The 15,667-nt window shown below is 45.2% G+C and overlaps 1 protein-coding gene across 2 annotated transcripts in view; it reads right to left on the bottom strand.

Annotated features, from left to right (window-relative positions):
* The window catches only part of Fhit (fragile histidine triad diadenosine triphosphatase), a 1,447,725-nt gene extending 1,434,069 nt beyond the window's left edge, over positions 1 to 13,656 (bottom strand). Inside the window, exon 1 of one of the 2 annotated variants that reach the window (XM_038350177.1) lies at positions 13,540 to 13,656. The gene's annotated coding sequence lies outside the window, so the exon portion shown is untranslated. Of the gene's footprint in view, positions 1 to 12,591; positions 12,683 to 13,539 lie in introns of those variants that run through there. The other variant, XM_038350178.1, reaches the window with a different exon arrangement.
* Between the last annotated feature and the right edge of the window lie 2,011 nt (positions 13,657 to 15,667).

The following is a 15,667-nucleotide window of genomic DNA, read 5'->3' as shown; positions in this document are numbered from 1 at the left end:
ACTATTAACCAGCAATTCTAGGCAGACGGGCTGAATAATCCACATTCTATATCAGGCAGAATTTGCTGAGTGCTGTGTCAGGCACTTCCTATGGTCCGACTTACATCCATCCCCTTGGTACTCACGACACCTAAGTTTAGTTGTGTTATCATCTCAGCTTACGAAACTATTGCACGGCTCAGAGAGGTTGAGTACTTGGCTCAAAACAGCACAGTAAATGAGAAACAAAGTCAGAAGTCAATCTTTAGAGCAAGGTGACAGAGCCATGTCTTAAGAGTCCCACATCATCAGGCCAGCATTGAAAATTCCTGTTATCTTCTCAGCATAAATAATCCATCTGCCAGGATCAACAATAGTCAGGACATACAACCCTGACTTTCAGTTATTGATGGTAAGAGCGAGGTATAAATCATGCATTTGTCTATGCATGGAGACAGAGGATAAACAGGACAGCAGTGGTTACCCTCAAGGATCTAGAGAGCAAAGATAGACAGTATTCATATCATAAGCCAGTTTTGACCCCTGACACGGGAAGGGAGCGGGGCTGTGCAAGTTCAGAGAAATGGCAGGAACGACTCCTTACCCCTATGCACCATGCAGGTAAAAATCGATTGACCAGAGAAATAATTCACAACAACACAGACGGACGGCGCAAACATAAACTGGGGCGATGTAAAGTTCAACAATAAACTGAAGTTTAGGGACCAGCGGTGAGGAGATGGTCACGGAAGAGCAGGCGCTACTTTTGGCATCTTATAGCACTTGCATTCTGGAGCAGATAGAGGTTCTCGTTAAGACATTTTAGGTAAAATAAAGGCTGGGTTTTGCTTGTGTGTTTGGGAGTTTTTGTTTGTTTTTTTGGTTGGTTGGTTGGTTTCTTGCTTGCTTGGGTTTTTTGTTTTGTTGCTATTTGTTTGTTCATTTAAGTCTAGTCTAGAAGCTCAGGAAGTAAAATGCAAGGACCTAGCTCAGAAGAGAGTGAGGTCAATATGATGCTGCTGACTTAATCCATGACACCACTGAGTCACTCATCCACCTTAGAAGCAGTTTTCCTAATGTTCAAATAAGGAAGTGCAAGCTGTGAAGCTCTTTTCCCAGTGTGTCTTAGGCCATGATGAAAACAACATTTTCCTCCTTTGGTCAGATCCTGAGCTCTTCCCTCTATCCTGCATTTCCCCTTCGACTGCATCCCTCCCGCAAGGCTCTTTTCATGATTGTTGTGGCCATATGGAAGAGAAACCAAACAGGAGGGACATACATGTGCTGCCCCATCGGGAGCAGAAAGAGGTAGAACAGACACTGAGCAGAGGCAGGTGGAGGAAGTGAAAGTGCCCTTGTACATATGGAGCTTAACGTTCAATAGTGCGTTCACAGAAGAGCGGTCTGTGGAGATGGGAGGCAGTATACACCCTCGGCTAGGAACAAAACTGATGTCCTAGCAACAAGGAAGACGAAGGAGTCTAGGAGAAGATGCTAGATGAAGAAAATGTGGACGATGAGGAAGACCCAGACATCAAGAATCCAGCTACAGCTTCAGCACTGTAGTCTAGGTACCATTACCCAAACTCTATGCTTCCTTCTCAGGCCCTAGGGAGCCTGGGCTTATGGACAATCTTATCTAGTCTATCTAGTCAACCCTGACAGTCTCTACTAACCACAGATGTCACCTTTAAGCGTGGCAAGTTCTTTCCACCTTAACACCTGGTAAGGCTAATGTTCCTCCTGCTAAGAACATCATTCTACAAGCTGGCTCCATTGCATCCTTATGTGAGTCTCTGCTCAATATCCCCAGCTAATTTATCTAAAGGGGATACCCAAGCCCCCCTTCATCACAGTACTGTGCACCTGTCCTTCTTGGACTTGAGCTCTTTTAATCACATTTTCTGGGTGTTTATTTCCCGGTTCTGCCACAACTCTAACTGACCGCTCGATCCATACCTAGCACAGTATCTCACACACAGAAGCTGCACTACATTCTTAAGAAGTTTCCATTGAAATCTACATTTTTAAGGATGGGAAAATGGAGCCTGAGCCAAGTAACCAGTTCAGACTCGTGCAGCTGGTGATTAGTAAGATCCATGTTTGGGTTTAATGTATCCGGATACTTGAGCTCAAAAGAGTAAACGTGTAAAATATTTTAATAATTACATTTATCAGGTGCTTACTATACAAAGGATGTTGTGCAAATTAATGTTTTATTAGTTATTTTTGCATCGCTAAGAAAAGGCCTGGCAAACAACATAAGGGAGGAAGACTCACTCCGGCCCATGGTTTCAGAGCATTGTGATAGGGAAGGCTTAGCAGGGCCTCTCAGGTCACAGGGGCAAAGTGTGTACTGAAGGCCATTTACATCCCAGCAGGCGGGAAGCAAAGAATGATGCCAGAACCAGGGGCAAGATACCTACTGGCAATATCCTTCTTCCTGAAGGCTCCAGACTAGTGAAACCAACTAATAAACAGGCATTCAAAACATAAGGCTGTGGAGACATCTTAGGTTTGGACCACAATTACCACCAAATTCAGACCTACTGATAAAGAGTATACCATTCCATCCATCATTTTGAGAATACCTACAAATTGAAACAACTTGCTCAATAGTCTTTGAATGTATATATACACACACACACACACACACACAGAGAGAGAGAGAGAGAGAGAGAGAGAGAGAGAGAGAGAGAGAAATTAATAGATAGCCAGATACATTAGATTTGTGAATTATAAACAATTCTTCCTCATAACATTAAAACAGAAAGTCATAAAGACTAAAACTTTGTTATTTCAAGTAAGGACCACGGACTTCATCATGAGCAAAACCATGGAGTTTGCTGAAAACGCAGATGCTTCTGGCCTCCCTGGGACCCGTGCATTTGGCTCCAGCCAGCCCTTGACCCACAGGAGTTGGGCCCAGCTGTTCCATCTGCACTAGGAAGCCAAGCCCAGCCAATTCCTCTCGGCCAGGGAAACCTTGGCCTCCTGCCTCCTGGAAGTTCAGGAGGCCAAAGGAAGCCCAAGCTTGGGGGAAGCTTTATCCCTGCTCCACAGAGCCAAGAGGAGGCCTCAGCGGCAGATTTTTCTGTGGCCATTGGCGGATAAAGCTGCCTGGCCTTTCTTTTACCCACCTAAGCCAGAAGAACTTTGCACCTAGGATGTCAAGGTGCAGTGGTCACTTGTTGGTCTTATGCCCCCCGTTTCATTAACCCTCTGCTCAAAGTATCCCCATGTCCGTGTAATCAGACTGCCTCTGTGTTCAGACACACAAGCTGTGCACACAAGGCAGTCCTTCCTACTTCTTTTGAGCCAACTTCAGTGCTGGGAATATGCCCCTTGCCTGGCCCATCCCAGCATGCCTGACTCTGGGGACAGGAAGAGTTCTAAGTGGTAGGCTCATTACCCAAGCTGGAACACCTTCAATCTATATTAATTATTTGGATATTATGCTCAAGTGGATATATTTCAGCTAATAAAAACTGAGACTCTAAATTTGATGGTAAAATCTGAAAACCTTAAAATATGTTATATCTGGTATGTCATATAATGTTAGAATTTGAAGTTAGCCTGAACATAGTTACCATATTTTTTTCATATTTTAATCTGTATGGACTGCTTGCTTTCTTTCTTTCTTTTTTTTTTTTTTTTTTTTTGGTTTTTCGAGACAGGGTTTCCCTGTAGTTTCTAGAGCCTGTCCTGGAACTAGCTCTTGTAGACCAGGCTGGCCTCAAACTCACAAAGATCCGCCTGCCTCTGCCTCCCGAGTGCTGGGATTAAAGGCGTGCGCCACCACTGCCCGGTTTATGAACTGCTTTCTAAGCAACAGTTTGCATGTGGAATACAACTTAGATGACCTAGATCCTATGTGATTCAGAATGGCTTGGTATCTCTCTCTGGCTTCAGATTTTAGACACTGTTACTAACACCTGAGAGACACTATTTTAAAAACGGAAATTTGTAATTTGCCTCACAGTTTTGGAGACTTAGCAGAGCACTTGGCTCAGCAGTTCTGAGCCTCTGGTGAGGCGGAAGAGCATTCACAGGAGTATGTGGGCAGAGGAAGCTGGTCATATGGCAGCGACCAGCAAGCAAAGACAGAAAGAAGAAAGGGAGCTAGGGGCCAGGTAGCCCCTTCCTTAAAAGGCACACCTCCAGTGTCCTGCCCCTCCAGCTAGGCCCCACCTCCTAAAGTTCCCAGTACTTTCCAGTAATGTTACCAAATGAAGAGTCTACCAAGAGATAAGACCATTGATTAGGTCAGAGCCCTCAAGATCCTCCCCTCCCTGAAGCGCATTAGTTGGTAACCAGTTCCATAGCACAGGGGCCTTTGGGAAAAATCTGTCACATCCAAACCAGAGGTGCACCTTAGCTTCTGCTCTCCTAGAAGATAACCACTCATTTCTCTACCACGCCTCCACATGATTAAACGTACCAGTGTCTACATGTTAAATCAGACCATCCAGAGAGTGAGCCCAGCTCAGTAAGAGGAGACCTCCTCTTTCATATATTACGGAAGGAGCGAAGCACGTTCCTTCTTGCTCAGTCTCCCTACTGCTGCTGTTCATATCCATGCATGCGTCTCTCATTCTTTTGTCTCCTTCACCCTTCTGTCCTCTGTGTCCTCCCACCACCTCCTCGCTGTGGGCTCATCCCTGGGAAGGTGAACTGGAATTTCCAGTGCTCCAGGGTTGACATAGCCTTTATTTCAGCAGGTCCCACCTCTTCCCTGTACCTGTCCCAAGGGCTTTGCTTCTGTCTATAAAATCCTGCTGCCATGGCTTACACAGCTCCTGATACAAGCGGGGAAATACCCTTTGGGTAATGCAGAATCTGAGGGCAAAGCCAAAGTTTTATAGTTGTTTTATTTTGGTGGAATTTTTTCAAAACGGAAAGGCATGGGAAAGAGACTTCAAGCCTTGCAGAAAATGAAAATTTTGTTCTTACTGCATACCACAAACTTCACTGATTAAATGACTACAGGCTGTAATCTCCTCTAACTAAAATACGCATGCATTAAACCTCATAGGGAGTACTGACACCTCAACATTATCTATGATGGTTTTAACTCCAGTAACTGTGAGTCTGAGAAACTGCGAAATACACTGAATTTTAATAGAATTCTGATTGCTAATAGAAATAGGCAAACCTGAAAGAGGGAGGGGGGATTGCTAACAAACACACAAAAGACCTTACCTGTCTTTACTTTCCAGAATAGTCAACCGTACCTTCTGTGGATTTTCTTAGCACTGCCTCAATCTTCTCTTATCCATACTTAATTCATCATTAAAAGGAAACACAGGCCATAACTCTAAAAATGTCACGACTCTTAAGCATGCAAGGTTTTAACTGCTAAGCCCAATGGCAACAATCTTCTTCTTCCCGCATTTTCTCTTCCTCTATGGTGTCAACACACCAGGAAAACAAAGCTACCACATTGTGAAATAGCCTCCCACTGAGCAGAGACTCCAGAAATGCTGCCGAATAACGTGGTGTTGGCTAATATACATTCAGGCCAGGAATGCTCTCCGAGCCGCTTGGAAAGGTTTTAAATATAAATATTCAAACATAAGTTTGTGCATTTTCTATGGGGAAAAAGGCTTTTAGAAAGAGAATTCTGGCAGTGATCAGAACCTGTCTGCCCCATACACAGCACCTTAGAAGAGTGGCTACCTGTGCGATGGTAGTTAATCAGCTGCCCAGGGAGGGGGGGCTCTTTCAACACCTCCCCAGCTAGCTGAAAGCAGGGCGTACATTCTCTTTGTGACAGAGACGTGTTTGTAAAGGTGTGCCCCTCTCCCGACAAAAAGAGCTTGACTATGTGCATAGCAAGCCCTCATTTCCCATCCGTTTCTGTAGGCGCCTCCTCCTAACTCGCCCTACCTCCCATCTCTCCTCCTAAAGCAAGTCACCTCTCCCTCTGTTCTATCTGCACAGGGCATGCAAGCCCCAGCCTACCTCCTCTTCTCTAAAGTCTTCCACATGCACACCTAATAAAAAGCCCCCCCTCTGCAATCTCCCCCTTTGTACGCCTAATTTTTAGGGCCCTAGAAGCAAGACCTAAGAGGGTAGAAGTTTTCTTCCTCTTCATATAGATAATTCAGAAAATAAAAGGTATCTAATCAAATTATCTTAATTAATGTGCCAATGGAAAATGGGAGTAATTATTTAAGAAAAGGAACCAGACTTTTGGAGAGGCGGCTCTGAGGAAGCCATGCATTTTGGGCAACCGCACAAGAAACAGAGGATGTCACTAGTAAGAGCGGCTGGTAGTTTCTCTGAACCGTCTTTTAGACCTCTGAACAACCCTCCCCGCTTCTGAAAATTTCTTCTAAACATAGTTGCAATGAGTTGGTTGTTTCTTGTTGCCAGTTATTTAGAATGAAGCAAACTAAATACGAGGAAGAGAACCCCAACCTGAAAGTCCCCATGAGGAGAATCATGACTGGGATAAATAAGCAAGGCTAGAGACACAAAGAGAGGCAGGGAGGGAGGCATCGCCGAGCGTGAAATAAGGACATGGCCCAGGGCACCACCTGTACTTACTCATTAATTCCAGGAGAGCTTTGGATGAGGAGACATCTCATGCCTTTCACCCCCAAGGCTTCAAATGCTACTTTCCGCATATCTTGCTCCATAACTATGGCATTGGAATCACTTGAGAAACTTCCAAAAGAAAATGCCAACCCTGCCTCCTTTGCCAATCTGACTGGATCCATCTGCATGAGAACAGCCAGTCCCGGGTGGGGATGGGGGACTCTAGGGGTAGCTAGACAGCCCTGAAAACCACATATTGGAAAGCTATCCGAGCAGATTAATATTGTAGAAAGGGAGAGATTTCCATTTCAATGCCTCAAAGTCCCTTCTTAATAACGGAGCTTTGACTTGAACATGGTATGTTAAGAACCTTAGGTTTTCTCATTGAATCCGAAGAGGCTCCACTATGGTCTGAAATCCCTCTCCGCCCACAATGGGATGCACAAATATCAGAAACAAGGTTTTATTGTCAACTTTCCTCCTTCTCTCCTGAAGCAGGTTATAAAATCTAGGAAGGATTTTCAACTTTCCCATGAAACAGGGCATAAAACGCTCATGAGAAATAACCTCCCTCTACCTGGAGGAAGGACACATCCGTATCTCTGAAGAAAGGGGTCATGGTGAAGAATCCGATCTAACAGGCCCTCCATTTCCTTCAGGGTACTGACATCACATCACACTGTTTTTATCTGACCCCACTAACCATGACTCAATCTACTTCATCAACCCTGACATAAAAATACACAGGATTATGGTCTTCAACTCATCGTTACCTCATAAGGACCCATGTATCGTAAAACCTTACAGAGCACAAATTTGTAACTTTTTTAAAGTTGTTCACCAGTCTTTTGTTCAGGGGAGTGGGAGGTGGGGGCGTCCCTTCGCCATAAGTCTAGGACGAACGAAGAAAAGATATTTCAATTCTGCTGCACCAATAATATTTAAATCGATACAAATGGTTGGAGAACCTCTAGACATGGTATCAAGGGAGCTAAACAATAAGATTAAAGGTAATATCCCATCCAATGTTCAATTTATGATAAGCAAGGAAGCATGAAACAAAATGCACCAAGTTGTGATTTTATTTATTTATTTTTGGTTAGTTGACTCTTTGTGAGTGTCTTACTTGGTAAACTTACAAGTCACTATATGACCCAGGCTGGCTTTGAATTCATGATCCTTCTGCCTCTACCTGCTGAGGACTGAGACTATCAGTGCTTGGCTACCACTGTGCTTGGCTTATGGGGCTTTTGTTTTGTTTGGTTTTGTTTGTTCATTTGGTTGATTGGCTGGTTTTTGTTTGTTTGGTTGGTTTGGTTTTTTGAGACAGGGTTTCTCTGTGTAATATGTAACAGATGTAGCTGTCTTGCAACTAGCTCTTGTAGACCAGGCTGGCCTCGAACTCACAGCGATCTGCCTGCCTCTGCCTCTTGAGTGTGTTGGGATTAAATGCATGTGCCACCACCGCCTGGCAGCTTATGTTTTTTTTATTACTGTGAATAATAATAACAAAATGAAAAGTTACCATGTACTGAAGAGAGCTACTGGTTAAACATTTTCTACAGGTCATGTGGAAACTAAGGCTGAGAGAAACTGTAATACTTGACCCTGAGTCACCCAGAGGGTGGGACCAAGATTAAAAACCAAAGCCCTTTGTTCTTGTGGTCTGTGATGAGGTAAATGAGAATGACCTCCACAAGAACCTATGCTGGAATACTCGGTCCCCAGTTGGTGAACCTGGGAAGGATTAGGAGGCGTGACTTGTTGGAGGAGATGTGTCCCTGGGAGTGGGCTTTGAGGTTTCCAATCCCGGTCTTCTTTCTCTGCCTCTTGACTGCAGACCAAGGTGTGAACCCTTAGCTGGTCCCGCTGCCTTTGTTCTGCTATTGTGGACCCTAAGCCTATGAAACTGTAAGCTCAGTTTTACAAGCTGCTTTGCTCACAGTGCTTTGTCACAGCAACAGAACAGTGACTGAGACAGGGCCCATCCTCTCACCTATTCTCCTCCCAGCTCTCACAAACAACCTAGGAACTGCCTGAATACTTTCTATTCGGAGTACAGGTCATAAAGCAGTAGCAAGAGCCTATTAAACAGACTAGTTTTCTGGTCTATGCTTATCTACCAAATCGAAGGACACAGGCACATGCCAATGTCCAAAAAACAGAGATCTATGTATATCAGCCCTTCAAGGCTCAAGGAACATCGCAGCCGAGGGGGTTATGGGAAGAACGAGTGCTCCACAGGAAGATGTCAGCTGGATAAAACACGGTTGTTACACTAATGAACTCATGGGATTACCTCCACATGACTGACGTAAGATTACAAGATTGGGCCCAACAGCAGCATGGCAGCAGGGACACGTGAGGGGTTCATAAGACCTCACCTCTCCTTGGACAACTTTCGGAAATTAACGTTTGCTAAGGGGTGAGGTGTCATTCTTCTCTATGGTAAAGCCACAGATAAGCTACCAATGCTCTAATAAATACCCCTCATTCACACTCACACAACTAGCCATAATTAAACACAATGACGCCTCTCTCTCTCTCTCTCTCTCTCTCTCTCTCTCTCTCTCTCTCTCCCTCACACACACACACACACACACACACACACACACACAGAGTAGGAGAAAGACTTATTGGGAGGAAGATTGTAATAGGGGTAAAAATGACCAAAAATTCATTATATATGAATTGTAAGGAGGAGGCAGCAAGCACATTTGTAGATATTTTTTTTCTACATTAACTACTGCCTGTCACTGATTTACCTTACCCATTGGATCTATCCTTTTAAAACTATGCAAACATTTCATTTCCTCACTTGAGACTGGTAGGTGATTTCCTAAATTCCTTTGGAATAAATTTCAAGACTCTAGCAGAGGCTGGATGGTGTAGAACATTATTGTCCCTGTTTTCTTTCTATTGTGGTGATGAACAACACAGAGAGGAAAGTTGTTGATTTTCTCTTAAGGCTTCCAGTCCTTCATGTGAGGGCAGAAACTGAGGCAGAGTCCTTAGGGGGATTATGCTTACTGGCCTGCTTCTTGTGGCTTGTTCAGCTTTCTTCCTTATAACAGAGGATCACATGCCCAGGGTTGGTACAGCCCACAGTGGGCTGGATCTCTCATGTCAATCATTAATCAAGAAAATGCCCCCCACAGACCAGAAACAGGCTGATCTGATGGAGGCAAGTCCCCAGCTAAGGTTTCCTCTTCCTGGCTCACACTGGTTGTGCTCCTGTGACAGAAATGAAGCCGCACAGCTGTCTACGCTGGTCTGTGCAGCAACCTCACCTTGTCAGCTTCTGCAGTCAGTGGACATCACGCTTGGGTACCCAGACCTCCATTCCACTCCCCAAATCTCTGCACTTTCTTTCTTCCTTCTCTCTAGAATATTCCACCACTCTCCACCATGACTACCTTCCTATGTATACATTCATAGCTCCCTACAACTGGTATGTCGCGTAGGGTCTAGGGGACCCAGGAGCACACTTTCTACATGTGTTCAGTGTTTAGGATCCTAGAGACCTCTACCTTTCCTTTGTCCACTTAGCCCCTCCTTCTTCATTTGGCTGTGATCCTCATTTCTGGTCCTTCTTCTCTATCACTGAGTAACAGATAATGATGTCTTTATCAGCACCATCAACTTTAGAAACAAGCCACCAGCTGCTGCCCCTGAATTACTCACCAGCTGGAGGACAGTTGCCTCTGCTGAACCCTGAGGACCCTGGCATGGGTTTTCCTCCTTTTCACAGGTAGACAAAAGGCCTCACTGACACAAACCAGCTGCTCCTCAGTCTAAATTTAATATCTGCATGGAGCCATGGGTCAGGCTTCTCAGCAGGAAATTCTCACATTCAGTCTTTACCATCTCCCTGCCCGTAAGAATACCACTGGAATGATAAGATGGGTTTTCAAGAGCGATAAAAATTTTGTACTTTACATATGATGGCCCGCCCTTCCTCCTTTAAGAGGATAAATAAAAAAATCATTTTGCTTCCACATATCAAGTTTACATAGACAATGACAAACTAAGACATCTTATTTATCTATTTACTGCAGGCTCCTGGGAGCCTGGGAGCATGCTCTGAGTTAGAAACTCTCTTCTTATCTTCACCCCATTAAGCAAAAATGCAGAGATGACACAAGCCTCACAGAAGCCTCAGAGAAAGATCTGGGATTTAAATCCCAGGACTACACGTGACTGAGATGTGTTGCTTTAATCTGAATGCCATTTCATCTGAGAAGTCAAAGACATGGACATGCCCACATACAGCCCTTTGGAAGATGACCTCAGAGGCTGAGATGTTTCTCTGCCGTGTTCATGTTAAAAGTAACATAACCTACATCTTATCTTTCAAAGCTGCATTTCTACCCTAGAAGAGACAAGCGAGATTGAAAAATGCCAGGGGAGCAGAGCTCAGGGGTGCTAATGAATGCAAATCCACAGGCCTGCTCTCTGTCTTCTAGTGGTCAGCCCTGCGGGGTGGTGCATGACCAGCCTCCCACTGGAGAGGGTGCTGGAGGTCACGCAGATGGCTGGGAAGAGCTTCGTGCACAGCAACATGCTCTGAGTCAGTGATTTTCAAGGCCGTGATGTCATTATCTAATTATCCAGAAATCATCTCTCACATGGGAAAAGGTGAGAGGTGCTTGCTTACATATCTGTGAATACATAACTGAAGGGCCCGTGTGTCTTCTCGAACAGAAGTTCTGGGAACTTGTGGACATTTCTAATACCTCATACAGAGCGTCTGTGATATCTGTGAAGGTAAACACAGCACCAAACACTCGTTCTCTCCCCTCCGGAGGAACAAAGGAGCATTGGGAACCAAGACAAAACTAACAGAAATGGAACATACCAAAGCTGCTTGTACACATAAATTAAGACGAGAACACGGAAGCGTCCCTAACACATGCCACCGGATGTTTGCAGGAGGGACGTGGAGTAGGGACATCAAGAGGAGGCTAGCAGGGCTCTGGCAGTTCAGCCCTGTGAAGCCTCAGGAAACCCTCTCTTTGGCCCAAGGCGTGAGAGGAAGACCCACTTCCCTACAGAATGAAAACGATAGAGATGATTCCTAAGAACTTCCAGCTCTAGCACACGGGGCACCTCTCATTTAAACAGCCTTGCACCTGAAGAGATGAACACATCTTTATATACTTAAAATGTTTCTCAGGATTTGATGAATTAATGAAATCGGACAACTTTAGCCATGAGAAAAAAAAAAAAGACTTTACTTCAACTGGCCCTAGTCTGTGGCCTCTAAAGAACAAATCTTGAGAACAGGGGAAGATAGCATTATCCAGATACCTACACATCCACTGTGCCTTCTAGTTTATTGCTTTTGAAAGTAAGATTCTGGGGAGTAGTTTCGTCTCTGTCTTAAACCAACAACTTGACCCCAGGCAAACCGCTCTGCCTCAGGGACCAGCATCCTCATCACTGAAATAAAGGTGTGCTCAAGCTATATATAGCTACAGGTTTTTGAAACCTCTACTGCCAGCAATTGTTCTGAACTCCTTGCCATGGACTTTAAAAAGCTCAAAAGGTTTTGCAACACTAGCATTTAGTGTCTAATTACAGAAGTGCCACTGTGCAATTGAAAGGTTTTGTATTCTATAGTCCAACAGGCCGGAGTCTCAGAATGCATTCTGTGAGGTAGGTTCTTTTGCTAGGAAGAAACAAACTAGCAAACGGAAGGCGCTACAAACCCAGTACTTCTATTAAAAAAAAAACTCTACCATATCGCTCTAAAAAAATTTAAATTATAAATGAATCTATAGCACAATTTTGCTATAGCTATGAAACCATGACAGCGATCTCAGCCATCTTCTCAAGCTTTTTATTATGGGAGATACAGAATTATTTGAAGACCATGTAAACATGCATTAACAAAAACTCCATACCTAATATTTTGCATAGCATATGCAATCAGAGGGGGAGAAAAAGAGATGGGGGTATCTTCTCTAACCCTTTACCTTTAGCCCCATCTTAATTAAGCAGATGGACAAAGAAGGCAGCCAAGAAGGGAGGGCATGTGGGAGTCGTAGTTCTAAGGGACTGAACTACCTCCTGGTGTTCCCGAGAGTGAGACTTCAACTCCCAGAAGACATCTCTTCAAGCCAAATGGCACGTATTAGGAGCTGAAGTACCAGGCCAGTAGGGTGCACCGGGCAGGACTACAAGTCCCAGAAGTCTCTGCAGCCCAGGTCTCGGGTCATAAAATGGAGCCAGGAAAAAAAAAAAAAAAAAAGAGCTTTCAGTTGCAATCCGCTTAAGCACAAGTTTGAGCTGGGCTGCATCTGGCTGTCCAGGCCTCGCCCTAGTTATGCCCGAAACAACCACGGGATATTTTCAGCACAATTCTGAGAGACCAAAAATAAGCCCCTTTCCACTGACAAACTTTCTCGAGCCTGGCCTCAAGGTCGACTACAGCTCTAGGCAGCTTCTCTGAGCTGATTTTTATCCACGTGAGGACCGCTGGGCAGGTGGTCTAGAGTCCCAATGCAGAGGCAAACCCGCCTCCTTCCTTCTACCTACGTTTACAGCTTCCAGGTCCCCGCGTGTGAAACCCAAATTAAAATGCACGGAGGTGTTAAGGTCCGACGAGTGACGCGTTCTCACGCCACAGGGAACGGATGGGAGTTTGTCGGCTTTTCTTTATTTTGCTTTCACACTTATCAAAGGCAAATTCTTTCCCGAAACATTGTGCTCGGTGTGCCCGGCTCTGCTGCTGCCCTGGCACAGGTTCAGACCTTTGGGGACTCTGGAGCTAGGTTATCTGTTTAACCCAGACCTGTTGGGGTCAGAGGTCCCTGACACTTGTCTACGGGACTGACGAACTATTAGCCAACTAAACCTCCAGAACCCGCTGGCGCGACCCCGTGCCTCAGTTTACCCCGAGGGTCTTGCAGGTGCTGGCCTGGCCCCGCCCCGCCGGCCGCAGGGGTACGCGCGTGGGAACCCAGCCCGCGCCCCACGTTCTCTTCCACTTGGGCTCGCTTCCCGGGCCCCTACCTTCCAAGATCTTGACGGCTGGAATGAAAGGCAGAGGGCGGGAGCGCCGCCTGAGTGGGTGCCCACTGGGGTGAACCGGGGAGCTGAGGGGGGAACGGTCGGGCTGCTGGGCCAAACGGGACGGACTACAATTCCCACAGCGCCCCGCGGCAGGGGCGGATCCAATATGGCTTCCCGCCTGGAGACAGGCGCGGGGACCAATCGGTGAGGAGCACAAGCTTACGCCCTGCCAATCGGAAGCCAAAGGGCAATGACACCTAGTCTTGGAGTAGATTGTCTAAGGTGACACTCCCTTTTGAAAGGGGATTTTTGTCATAAATCACACAGTCTTTGGCTTTTCCCAAATGAGAAAAAGAAGCACGATTGTTTTCTCTTGAAATGAAAGCCTGCCCTGTACGTTTGCTTTCCTTCCTTTCGGAGCTGATCTAACGATGCTGCATCTCCTTTCCCCCACCTTGGCTCCTTCTTGTTAACCTAAGACCTTTGTATTTCTCCCAGAACACATTCCCAAGGCCCCCAAAGCCCCACTTGGTCCAGCATACGGCTCCCTTTGTCCTTCCCTGACATCCTGTCAAAATCACAGCACAACATTCCCATGCCTTTCCCCCTGCCTTAATCCTCCGCCCTTGCAATATTTTCAACTAGGCTCTCACCAGCAAACACTGCAAGTTACTTATTGGTGCCTTTTATTGTTTTACTGTTCCACCAGGATACTTGAAGAAGTAGATTTTTATTTGGCTGCCGTATTTCTTACACCTAGGGGAGCGAAACAACGAGTCAAAGATAGTAAATAAGTTTTGAATAATTGAGTGATATCTAGAGATGACCTTCTCTCTATCTCTCGCTCATATCCATTCAACTCATCTCTAATCACCACGGGTCTTTTATGCCTGCTCTTTTTCATTTTTATTCAGTCATTTCCTTGGTGTATTCTTTGCCAGATGCCGCGTGAATGGCGGAGAAATCGTTGACTTAGCCGATTCCAAACCTAAACATATTCCGGGTCTAATAATGAATGAGAGAAACAACTTAATTTCCCAATGAATGCAGTTGCAAATTGTGGAGCGCCTATATGGTTGCCACATGATCATGCAGCTCCTTAGCAGGGAGTATAATCTTCTTTCTTTCTTCTTAGAAATGCCCCTCCGCCAGGCAGTGGTGGCACATACCTTTAATCCCAGCACTTGGGAGGCAGAGGCAGACAGATCTCTGTGAGTTCGAGGCCAGCCTGGTCTACAAAAGCTAGTTCCAGGACAGGCTCTCCAAAGCTACAGAGAAACTCTGTCTCAAAACAAAACAAAACAAAAAACAAACAAAAAAAAATACAAAAAAAGAAAGGAAGGAAGGAAGGAAGAGAAATGCCCCTTCCTCTTTCTTCCATTCTCCCCCAGATCTGAGTACAAGAAAAGAAAGATATTTGTTAGTGTTCTTTAATGTTTCTAAACAAGGAGCAGTAATGATATGTCTCTGTTTTCTGTGGCAAAGCACCCTTCCCCTTGCCGTTTTTTCATGACTAGCAGGAGGTTGTACGAGTCTCAGATCGCTCACCCTTTCAGAAGTTTGGACCCCATGCAGGAGCAGCAAGGTGTGCGTAAAGCATCCTGGTAAGAAATACTGATGTCCTTGGAAACTACTTTGGGAGAATGTCATACAGGATGGTCGTCAAATACGCCTATTAACACTGAGACCCTAGGCAAACTATGAATGAAGGTGAAACACGGAAAGAATAACAGTTAAAACAGCAAGAATGCGGGTCAATATGTACGCAGAGCTAATCCTGTGCACAGGGATTAAAACCCCCTCTGGGTTTCCTCACACAGGCTTCTGTCAGCTTAGGGTTATTTCCTATAATACAACAATTCTTTTTAGCTTTTATGAGCATAGAGTTGGCTCCCCAGTCCCAGCTCTGCTCTAGCTGATCAGCATGAGAGATGTCACCACCCGTGTCTTCTGTGTAGCAGAGTGCCAAACTTAATGTGGAATAAAATCCCTGGGCCATAGGAAGCTGGGAATCATAACACTTAAACCCCTCCCAAGGAAGTACCAGTCTGCAGTCATTACATTTTCTACTTAAAGATGAATATGAATACATTTCAGATATGACATTGTGTGTGCTGATTGTTATAGC

Source organism: Arvicola amphibius, chromosome 12 (assembly GCF_903992535.2).
Source record: "Arvicola amphibius chromosome 12, mArvAmp1.2, whole genome shotgun sequence".
In the NCBI taxonomy this organism is placed as follows: Eukaryota; Metazoa; Chordata; class Mammalia; order Rodentia; family Cricetidae; genus Arvicola; species Arvicola amphibius.
This window is presented reverse-complemented; position numbering and strand designations above follow the sequence as displayed.